At 38.1% G+C, this 10,888-nt stretch overlaps 1 protein-coding gene across 1 annotated transcript in view; it reads right to left on the bottom strand.

Moving 5' to 3' along the window:
- The window catches only part of CD96 (CD96 molecule), a 123,540-nt gene that overhangs the window by 43,992 nt on the left and 68,660 nt on the right, over positions 1 to 10,888 (bottom strand). The gene's annotated exons all lie outside the window — the stretch shown is intronic.

Here is a 10,888-nt window from a genome sequence, read left to right as displayed (position 1 = left end):
CTCAGTTCTTCCAGACTCTCAGACTGGCTATCATTATACTAGTTTCTTATATATAGATATTGTGTGTGCATGTATATATACAATTTACATATATGTTTTCTGTCAATAATTACTTATGTATATGCATATATGTATGTATACACATACATACTCCCTAGAAACTATAAATGGATATCTATCTAGATATATCTAATCTATATAGTTTATCTATCTCTCTGTCTCTCATGTGATCTTTCTCTATCTCTCTATCTGTCTAGGTAGTATATTTTGACCTATGAACAGTGAAGTCTAGTACTTTTATATCTTGCTGATTCAAAATCTATTTTTAATCTCACAAAACATGAAAACCTATTTGGTATCCAATGGATATCCCAATGTGGCAAATACTTATCAAATCCAAAACAAGAAATTGATTTTTCTCATTTCCCTAAATTCCTCTAGTAGGGAAAACAGTGTTTCCTCTGGTAAGAAAAACCTTATAGCTTTGTTTTTATTCTGTTTCAGTTTTAATCTATCATGATGATGTGCCTGGCATATAGCCTGCCCTTAATGAATGCTTGTTGATTGATTAAGCTCTGTGTCCTGGAAGCTTTGGGTTACTTTTCCACCTTGTCCTCAAGTATGGACTTTTTCCCCCTTTCCAGTTCCCTTTTATGGGATATCTTCCCCCATCAAAATGTAGCTCCTTGAGGGTTGGGATCATCTCTCTTATTGCTTTCTATCCCCAGCCCTAGGTGCAGGTCCTGACAAATAGTAAATGTTTAATAACAGCTTTGTTTATCTTTCTATATCTCTGTGTTAGGTATTGGGGATACAGAGTTAAAATGGAGAAACAAACCAAAAAAAAGGAGATAATTTCTGCCTTTGAAGAATTTATATTCTACTGGGTCATACATACATACATATATATATATATATAGTGTGTATATAAAATTTATGATTACATATACATACATATATAAATACAAGGTAAATTGAGAATAGGAAGAATACAAACAATAGGGGGAATGAAGAAATATTACACAAAAAATCAAGTACAGTGTCCCTTCTACATTGTGACTTTCCCCATCACAGTTTCAATATATTGCGGGCATAAGAAATTAAATGGGACTTTGGGGGGAGTTTTGTGGAAGCCACAGATGAGACATGAAGGACAGTAGATGATACAGAAAAAAGTTTAGAAACTCAGAAATGCATAAAATATGTGCATAATATTATATGATGTCAACCAAAATTTTACAATAAGGTACTGTAGGCACCCCATAAAAAAAAAAAGAAAAAAAATCAGATTTTTTCTCTGGTATCAAGGGAGGGCCAAAAAATTTTACACAGATTTTCCAGTTCATAGAGGCACAGTGCCCCTAACTTTTGCAATAAGGAAGGGATAACTGTACCTGATTCTGAGAAATGATTCCCTGTTTCAGAGGAGGGAGCACATTGCAGACATGGTAGCCCTCCTTTTCATAGTCTCAGAGACAGGAGGTTGAATATTGAGTTAAGGAGAACAGTTAATAAATCTAGTGGGCTGGTAACAACTAATAGGCTGTGAGGACTTTGTATTTTATTCTGACAGAAATAGGAAACCACTGAAGATTTATGAATAGGGGATTAAAATGATCAGACCTTTGCATTAGAATAATTTTGGCATTTGTGTGAAAGATGGATTGGAGAGGAGATAGTTACATAGAAAGCAGGAAGGCCAGGTAGGAGGCTATTGTAAAAGTACAGGTAAGAGAGGATGAAGGCCTAAACCAGAGTGGGAGCCTTTGAGTAGAGAGGAAGAGATATATGCAAGGATTTTGTGAAGATAGAATTGACAAAACTTGACAACTAAATATATATGAGACATCAAGAAAGATTCAAGGATTATTCCAAAGTTGTAAACCTGGGTAATTGGAAAGGGAGGTGGTATTCCCAATGGAAACAGTAAAATTAGGAAAGTAAAGTTTGAGGGGAGAAGAAGAGGACTATTCAGGAAACGATATGTTTGATATATTATTGTGACATTTAGGCAGAAATGACCAATTTGTCATCCATGAGATAGTGCTTCAAATAATTGAAGATAGCTATTCTACCTACTCACTAATTTCCTCCCTCCCCATCTTCTTTTCCAGATCTTTCAGTTAATAGACATGTGGCATGATTTCCAGGTCCCTCCCCATTATGATCAGTTCCTTCTAGATTAAAGGTTCTTAACTTAGGATCTGTGAACTTTTTAACTAGATCTATATAACCATATTTCAATATAATTGGTTTTTGTTGTAATTCTTTACATTTTATTTCATGCACTCAACAATTTTATTCTGAGAAGGGGTACAAAGTTTTCACCAGATTTCCAAAGGGTCCGTGACACAATAGAAGTTTGAGAACTTCTGTTCTAGATATGCCCCAATTTGTTAACGATTTTATTAAACTATGTTGCTCAGGTCTGATCATGTTTCTTGCTACTCCACTAAAGAAATTCTAGTGGCTTTCTCTTGCCTCTAACATAAAATATAATTTTTTTCTGTTTAACTTTTCAAACTTGTCACACTCTGGTTCTAACTTTCTAGACTAATTGCACATTACTCTACACTCAACTCTATATTCTAGCTAAAATAAAATTGCCTGCTTTTTCCTCCCTGTGACATTCCATTTCCCACCTCCATACCTTTGCCCAGGCTGTCTCCCATACCTGGCATGCTCTCCCTCTTCATCTTTACCTCATAGATTCCTTGTTGTTGTTGGTCAGTGATTTTCAGTCATGTCTGACTCTTCATGACCCCATTTGGAGTTTTCCTGGAAAAGATGCTGGAGTGGTTTTGCCATTTCCTTCTCCAGCTCATTTTACAGGTGAGAAAACTGAGGCAAACAGGATTAAGTGACTTGCCCAAGGTTACATAGCTAGTAAGCATGTGAGGCTGGATTTGAATTCAAATTCCCTAGCTTCCAATCAAAATTTGGCTTAGAGTTCAACTCCTTCAGTTATTCATGCTCTTCCCCTGGATTTTTTTTTTAAATTTTCTCTGTACATGTTGCATTCCTTCAACAGAAGGTATATTCCTTGAAAACAAAGACTCCATCTTTTTTTTTCTTTCTATCCCCAGCATTCAGTATAGAGCCTAGAGCTTATTATTGTTGTTGTTGCTATTGCTATGGTTATTATCGGAGGAATGGGGTTCCCTCACTCTTGAATCAGTGATTTCACTTGGGTAGAAATTCTAATAAGGAACTTTCCTCCATACATGCAAAATTTCTGCAAATTATAGTCACAGAAAACTGGGGAGCTGAGATGTTATGTGACTTGATCAGGGTCCTACAATCAGTGTATCAGAAGAGGAATTGGAACCCACATTTTCCTAACTCTGAGGTGAGTCCTCAATCTGCTATCCCATGCTATTAAGCTTAAATTCCACTTTGTGATGCTTTTTCATGTTCCCCTGGACTACTAATATTTTTTCTTTCCATATTTTCTTTACCTAGTCTCTCTATATATGTATATATATATATCATGTATGTACCTAGTTATTTATATATTATCTTCCCCATTAGAATGTACACTCATTGAGGATAAAGTAGGGACTATTTTTTGCTTTTTTTTTTTTTTTTTTTTTTTTTTGGAGAGGGGAAGGCAGGGCAATTGGGGGTAAGTGACTTGCCCAAGGTCATACGGCTAGTAAGTATGTCAAGAGTCTGAGTCCATATTTGAACTCAGGTCCTTCTGACTCCAGAGCCTGTACTCTATTCACTGGGCCACCTAGCCACCCAGCCTTTTTATTTTTTATATCCCCAGAAATTAACATAGTATCTGGCAAATGGTAATTGCTTAATAAATACTTGTTGACTGATTGACTGCCTCCTTTCGGGTGCTAGTCAGTAGAGTGGGAAGAATACTGAACTTGAGACTTTGGAAGACCTGAGTTTGAATCCACAATGCACTTAATCTAACTAAACTGAGGATAGATCCAGAGGTGGGGAACTAGCAGCCTAGAGACCACACATGGCCTTCTAGTCCTCAGTTGCAGCCTTTTGACTGAGTCCAAGTTTTATAGAACAAATTCTTTAATTAAGGGGATTTGTTCTATGAAGTTTAGATTCAGTCAAAGGGCCACACTTGAGGACCTAGAGGGCCACATATAGCCTGGAGGCCTCAGGCTCCCCACCTCTGTTAAGATTAAAAGCATACAGTATGTGTGACCCTGACTAAACCCCTTTACCTCCCAGTCTCAGTTTCCTCATCTGTAAAATGGAGATTAATGATAGCACTTATCTCACAGGGATATTGTGAGGATTAAATGAGATTACATATGTAAAGATCTTTACTAGCCTTATAACACCATATCAGTGCTGGTTATAATTATTAAATGCTTATTGAATTGGATTGAATACTTCAGATGTGTTCTGTCTAGGGCAAAGTTCAGTGGGAATAAGGCTTTCCTTTTTCTGTATGCTAAACTTCTGTTAATGCAAACCAAATAAAAGTGAACTTTCTTGGTGGCTAAGTCACAGTGCTGACTCATCTTGAGCTTACAATCCATTAAAAGTCCCAGGTCCCACTGCACCCAATGCATGCTGCTTCCTCCCCTCTCCCCCCCCCCCCCAATCCCCCAACCATTGTCTAGTTATGCCTTCTCTTTCCTATTTTTGTGCAATTGATTCATCGAACTAAGGTGAAGGTGATTCTGAACTTGCAGAAATTGGGCTAAAACTAAAAACAAACAACCCCCCCCCAAAACATTAATATAATTTTTCTTGTTCTCTTTTCCTTTGCAGTCTAAGAACATTTATAAGGAACCAGACAACTCTTTGCTGTGAATACAGGTACTGCTACTAAGGGCAATACTCTAACTGGTGAGCTGTTTACATATGAAGCACTCCCTTCCCTCTGTGATTTCCGATAATTAAAGGGGGAAAAACAAAGACTAAAACTGAACAGCTTGACTGAGTTTGTCTCTAGGATTTCCTGAAGGATTTTATGATGGCTATACTCACTAGAGGATTTTTATGTTTATCATGTATTAGCAAAGTTACTGTTAAATGATATTGATTGGATTAACTTTTTGTGAGATATGCCTGGACATTAAATAGCCTTTCTTCTTATTTTTCTAGAGTGGATACTTGCTTCAAAAAAAAAGGGGAAAAAATGGGGGAGGAGGAATCTGGACCTGTTATTGATTGCATCAGTATGGAAATCTCTCACCAACTGTAAATAACCAACACATCAGCAGCTAGGTGGCCTAGCAGATTGAGTTCTGGGTCTGGAGTCAAGAAGACCTGACTTTAAATGTGGCTTTACATACTTACTAACTGTGTGATCTTGGGCAAGTCACTTAACTTCTGTCTGCCTTATCTGTAAAATGGGGATAATAATAGCACCTACTTAGGGGTGTCTAGGTGGTGCAGTAAATAGAGCACCAGTCCTGGAGTCAGGAGGACCTGAGTTCAAATTTAGCCTCAGACACTTGACACACTTACTAGCCATGTGACTTTGGGCAAGTCATTTAACCCCAATTGCCTTCTAAAAAGCAAAATAATAATAAGAGCACCTACTCCCATCGTTGTTGTGAAGATCAAATGAGATATTATTTGTAATGTGTTTAGCACATAGTAAGTGCTATATAAATGCTAGCACTACCATTATTACTATTATTTAATACCTGTAATTTGTTATCTTAGAGTTTTCTGGTGGTATGGAGAAGTTAAATGATTCAGTCATAGCTAGGCACTGGGCTAAGCACTAAAGACAAAGAGAGGCAAAAGACAATCCCTGCCCTCAAGATTACAATCTAATAGGGGAGACAACAAAAAAACCAAGATGTACAAACAAGCTATATGCAGGATAAATAGGAAACACATCCCCGTGGGTCTCAGTCTAGCACTCAGCTGGCCATGAGTCATCTCTTCCTCTCTCTACGTGATTGGCCTATCTCTTTTTTCATCACTCACCCCCTGGATAAGCTCTTTTATATCGCTTTTCTCATACAAGTCAGTGTAGGCCATATTCTACCACAGTGCCTTTGGCCATTGTGCATCAACAACAGTAGCAGATTCTACATAGATTGGGGCACCTTGCTATTCATAGCCCCATAATATTATGGTAGAATGTTGAGATTCAAAGGCATTTCTTTTTTTTTAATAAGAGCTCAGTTTAGAATGGTTAAAAGTGTTGTACATTTTCCCAAATGACTGTTATCTTCTTCCTGTTCAGTTTAGGCCTATTTTTTTTTTGTTCCGTATATGACACCTGTCCAACTGCATGCCATAGTCTAGATAATAGTATGCAGCCGGATGCATGCTGTTGTCCCGGGGGTGATTTTTCCTATGAATTTTGGATTCAGTTAAAGGGTTGCACTTGAGGACCTAGCAAGCCACGTGTGGCCTTGAGGCCACAAGTTCCCCACTCCTGGTAGACTATGGCATATGGTTGGATGCATGACATTGTCTAGACAACAGGTACTCTGTATCCAAAATAACACAGAGTCTGTACCTGTGTAAGTTGTTAGGTCCACTTTTTAAAACAGATTCTGGATGCCACTGCAGATGCTATGTGGTATTCTGAAGCTTGATGCAGTTAGCATAATGTCATGTCGAGGCCCTATTATCCTTCATGATAGCAGAGAATGGCTCTGAGGAGCACAATTTTCCATTTTTAATGGTTTTTTGGATGTCAATAATCAGATTATCCAATAAGCAATCTTGCACGACCTTATTATCATTTACATGGGAAATAACCTATTAGAAGAGTAGTTAGACCAAACCAAGTTCAAACGAAAAACTCTGTGTTAAAGGTAACAATTTTTAAAATATCTATAATCAATTTTCAAGATAATTTAAAGGGAAAGAGATTCTAAAAGATTGGGGAAAAATTATGGATAGTACTATAGTGATTTTAAAAAGTGAATAATTAATAAATAATATTATAATAATAAATAAAATAAATAATTGAAAAGATAATAATAATTATGGATTCACATGGCTTTTCCCACACTATAAAATCTTTATGAAAATGGTTTTTAAATGAATCAAGGGTATTATCGATTAATAGGTACATTTTACTCAAATCAACCTATTTCAAATTAATTTGGGTAATATTCCTATTTGGTCAGTATGAGTTCAATTTTATCAGAGTCCTCCAGGAAAGAGTTAAGTCTGAATAAGTGATGCAAAAGTAATGAAGATTTTCAAACATTTGCCTTGGTACATATGAGTTAAAAAGCTTATCAAAACTATCTTTTTCTTTCTTTTATAATCAGTAAAAAATTATGGTAATATCTTTAATATTCAAATGTTTTTGAGGAAAGTAAAAAAAAAGGTGGTTTTCATTCCCTATTTAATTAAACTTAATAATTTGAGGATAAACAATGAACTAGGGAAAAGTCAGAGAACTAGATGACCAGAGTCAATTGTTTTGTCCTTTTTTTGCTTTGTTCTGATGACAGCCTCATTACTAAATGCTAGCGAGCTCAGAAATGTCTATGGAACACATGCATTCAGTTTTTAACCTTGTCCCACTCTGGTTATTTAGATGTTTGAGACTTGGGTTTTTTGTTTTTGCTTACTGACTCTTTGTCTAGGCAATAACAAAGAATTGCAAGATTTCCTTCTACCTTCTTTTCTCCTTTCTATCCCTATAACATGTATTAAGTTACAAAATAATGTTCATAGATCTATGCTAGAACACAGACAACCATATGGTCCCTAGTCTCACAACATTACAACCTAGCTGAGGAGATTAAAATGCAGATAACAATATACAAGACAATATAAGTGATATCACAAGACAGCGTTATTGTGAGTGCCAAGTGAGAGGGGCAGACAGCGTAGGTTATACAGGTTGTAAGGAAGTAGTAGAAAGGAGGAGGAAAGTAGTTAGTAGGAAAAAAATCACTGAGGGGTAGAATGGTCGTGAAAGCCTTAACATGCAATTAACAATATGCAAAACAACATAAGTAATGTCACAAGGCAGTGTATGAAAAGTGCTTTTGATGGTCATGAAAGTCATTATATAAAGACTTGATCACAGATTTGAAGGCTGGAAAGAATTTATTCGCGTGGAAAGAGTAGGCAGGGACATCCTAGGCAAAAATAACAATGTTTGGGGGTGCAGGTGAGGGAGAAGGAAGAATAGTGTATTTATTAGTCTCCCCAAAGCAGAGAAGTTCATAGAGGGGAGAAACATGAGACTAGGTGGAAAAAATCATTTGGGGCTAGATTATGGAGAGCTTTGAATGTTAGGCCCAAGAGTTTGGATTTTATATGGATATTATATATATTTATATAATGAAGAACCATTAAAAGCGTTTTAACAATTCTGGCTGGGGAGGTGGGGAGGATACATTCAGAAAAGAAGTTGATATTAAATAAATATATAAAAAGGGGGCAGAGTCAAGATGGTGGAGTAGAAGCAGGACCTCCCTGCAGCTCTGGCTTTCACCCTCCACAATCCATGTAAAAAGGGGACTCTAAGCCAATTTTGGAGCTGCAGAACCCACAAAATGACACAGAGAAGCTAACCTCCTGACGAGGAAAGCCCGGCAGGCCAGCAGGAATAGGCCACCACAGGGCTCTGGGAGCCAATACCAGCCCCACTCCAAGGCTTTAGCCCCAGGGTGGGCCTGACCAGTTGCTGGCTGGCCGGAGGGACTCCAAATCAGCAGCAGCTGTGGCTGTTTCCAGATTTATCAACACACAGATGCTAAGGACAAAGTGAGAGGTCAGTGCAGTGTGGACTTTGGGATCCAGTGAGTGGGAGCGCATGGCTTTTTGCCCCCCAGGGTGAGAAGCCGCTGAGATGCTGCCAAGTGGCAGGTTCAGCTCCTGGCCTGCAAAGTGTAGGGGGACCAAGCACCAGTCTGAGGGGTAATCGCTCTTGCTTTAACCTGCTTGGATCTGGATTGCAGTCTAGGGTGGAGGTCATGGGGGGCATGACCAGCTTTCCAGAGCGTGTGGAGGCCTCAGAGAGGGCACCCATCTAATACCTCCAGCAGCTGAGAAAACCCCAGCATTTGGGACAGAAGCTCCCCTGTCTGGTAGCAGAGTCCTACAGTGGCAAAAAGCCCAGGGGTCAAGTGACTGAGGGGCAACATGACCAGGCAAAGGAAACAAAGCAGACAGAAGATTCCAACATTAGACTCCTATTCTGGCCACAAAAAGGAGCAATGCATGGAACAGGAGGAAGACAGTGAAGTCAGAACTCCTGCACCAAAAGCTTCAAAGGAAAATACAAGCTGGTTACAGGCCATAGAGGACCTTAAGAAGCAGATAAGAGAAGTGGAGGAAAAATTGGGAAGAGAAATGAGAACAATGCAAGAAAATTACGAAATAAGAGTCAACAGCCTGACTGAGGAAAATAACACCTTAAAAAATAGACTAACTCAAATGGCATAAGAGGCTCAAAAAGCCAATGAGGAGAAGAACACCTTAAAAAGCCAAATTTGCCAGATGGAAAAAAGAATCTTAAAAGCTCAATGAGGAGAAACATTGATTCAGAATTAGATTGGGGCAAATGGAAGCTAATGACTTTATGAAAAATCAAGATGCTGTTAAACAGATCCAAACAAATGAAAGAATAGAAGGCAATGTGAAATATCTCATGGGAAAAATCACTGACCTGGTAAAAAGTTACAGGAGAGATAATTTAAAAATTATTGGACTACCTGAAAGCCATGATCAAAGTAAGAACCTAGAAATCATCCTCCAGGAAGTTCTCAAAGAAAACTGCCCTGATGTTTTAGAACCAGAGGGCAAAATAGAGGTTGAAAGAATCAGTTGATCACCTCCTGAAAAATATCCCTAAAAGAAAACTCCTAGGAATATTATAGCCAGGTTCCATAATTCCCAGATTAAGGAGAGAATATTACAAGCAGCCAGGAAGAAACAATTTGAATATTGTGGAAACACAATCAGGATAACCCAGGATCTGGCAGCTTCTACACTGAGGGGTAGAAGGGCTTGGAATATGATATTCTGGAGGTCACAGGAGCTGGGATTAAAGCCAAGAGTCACCTACCCAGAAAAACTTAGTATGATGTTTCAGGGGAAATTATGGTCATTCAGTGAAATAGAGGACTTTCAAGCATTCTTGATGAAAAAAAAACAGAGTTGAATAGAAAATTTGACATTCAGATACAAGAAGCAAGAGAAGCATGAGAAGGTAAACAGGGGAAAAAACCATAAGGAACTTATCAAAGTTGAACTATTAACATTCCTACATGGAAAAACAATAATTGTAACTTATGAAACTTTTCTCAGTAGTTGAAGGGAATAGATATATATATGTCTATATATGAGGGTATATGGGCATACTAATACACATGTTAATATGTGTATATATGTTTACAGATACACATAGACAGAGGGCACAGGACCAATTTAACATGAAGGGATGATACTTAAAAGGTGAAATTAAGAGGTGAGAGAGGAATATAATGAGAGGAAATGGGCAGAGACAGAATGGGGTAAATTATCTCATATAGAAGAGGCAAGAGAAAATGGTTACAATGGAGGGGAAGAATAGGAAGGCAAAAAGGAATGTGTCAACCTTATTCCCATTGCATTTGGCTTGAGGAGGGGGAATTGAGGAATGAAATACACACTAAATAGGGTATCTCATCCTCCAGGAGAGTAGGGGGGGAAGGGGATGAGAGAGGGGATGATGGAAAGGAGGGCAGTCTGGGGGAGAGGGAAGTTGGAAGCACCTACTTTTGCAAAGGGATGGGATCAAAGCAGAGAATAGAACAAGTGGGAGGTGGGATAGGAGGGAGGGAAATATAGTCAGTCTTTTATAATATATCTGCTATGTTATTGTTTTGCATTAGCCACACATGTACAGCCTATACTGAACTGCTTATCTTCCCAGTAAGGGTGGGTGACAAGGGAGGAAGGGAATGAATCTGGAATTCAAAGTCTT

Source organism: Petaurus breviceps, unplaced genomic scaffold (assembly GCF_028583685.1).
Source record: "Petaurus breviceps papuanus isolate PSGF00001 unplaced genomic scaffold, PetGlider_PUasm1.0 90792, whole genome shotgun sequence".
Classification (NCBI taxonomy): Eukaryota; Metazoa; Chordata; class Mammalia; order Diprotodontia; family Petauridae; genus Petaurus; species Petaurus breviceps.
This window is presented reverse-complemented; position numbering and strand designations above follow the sequence as displayed.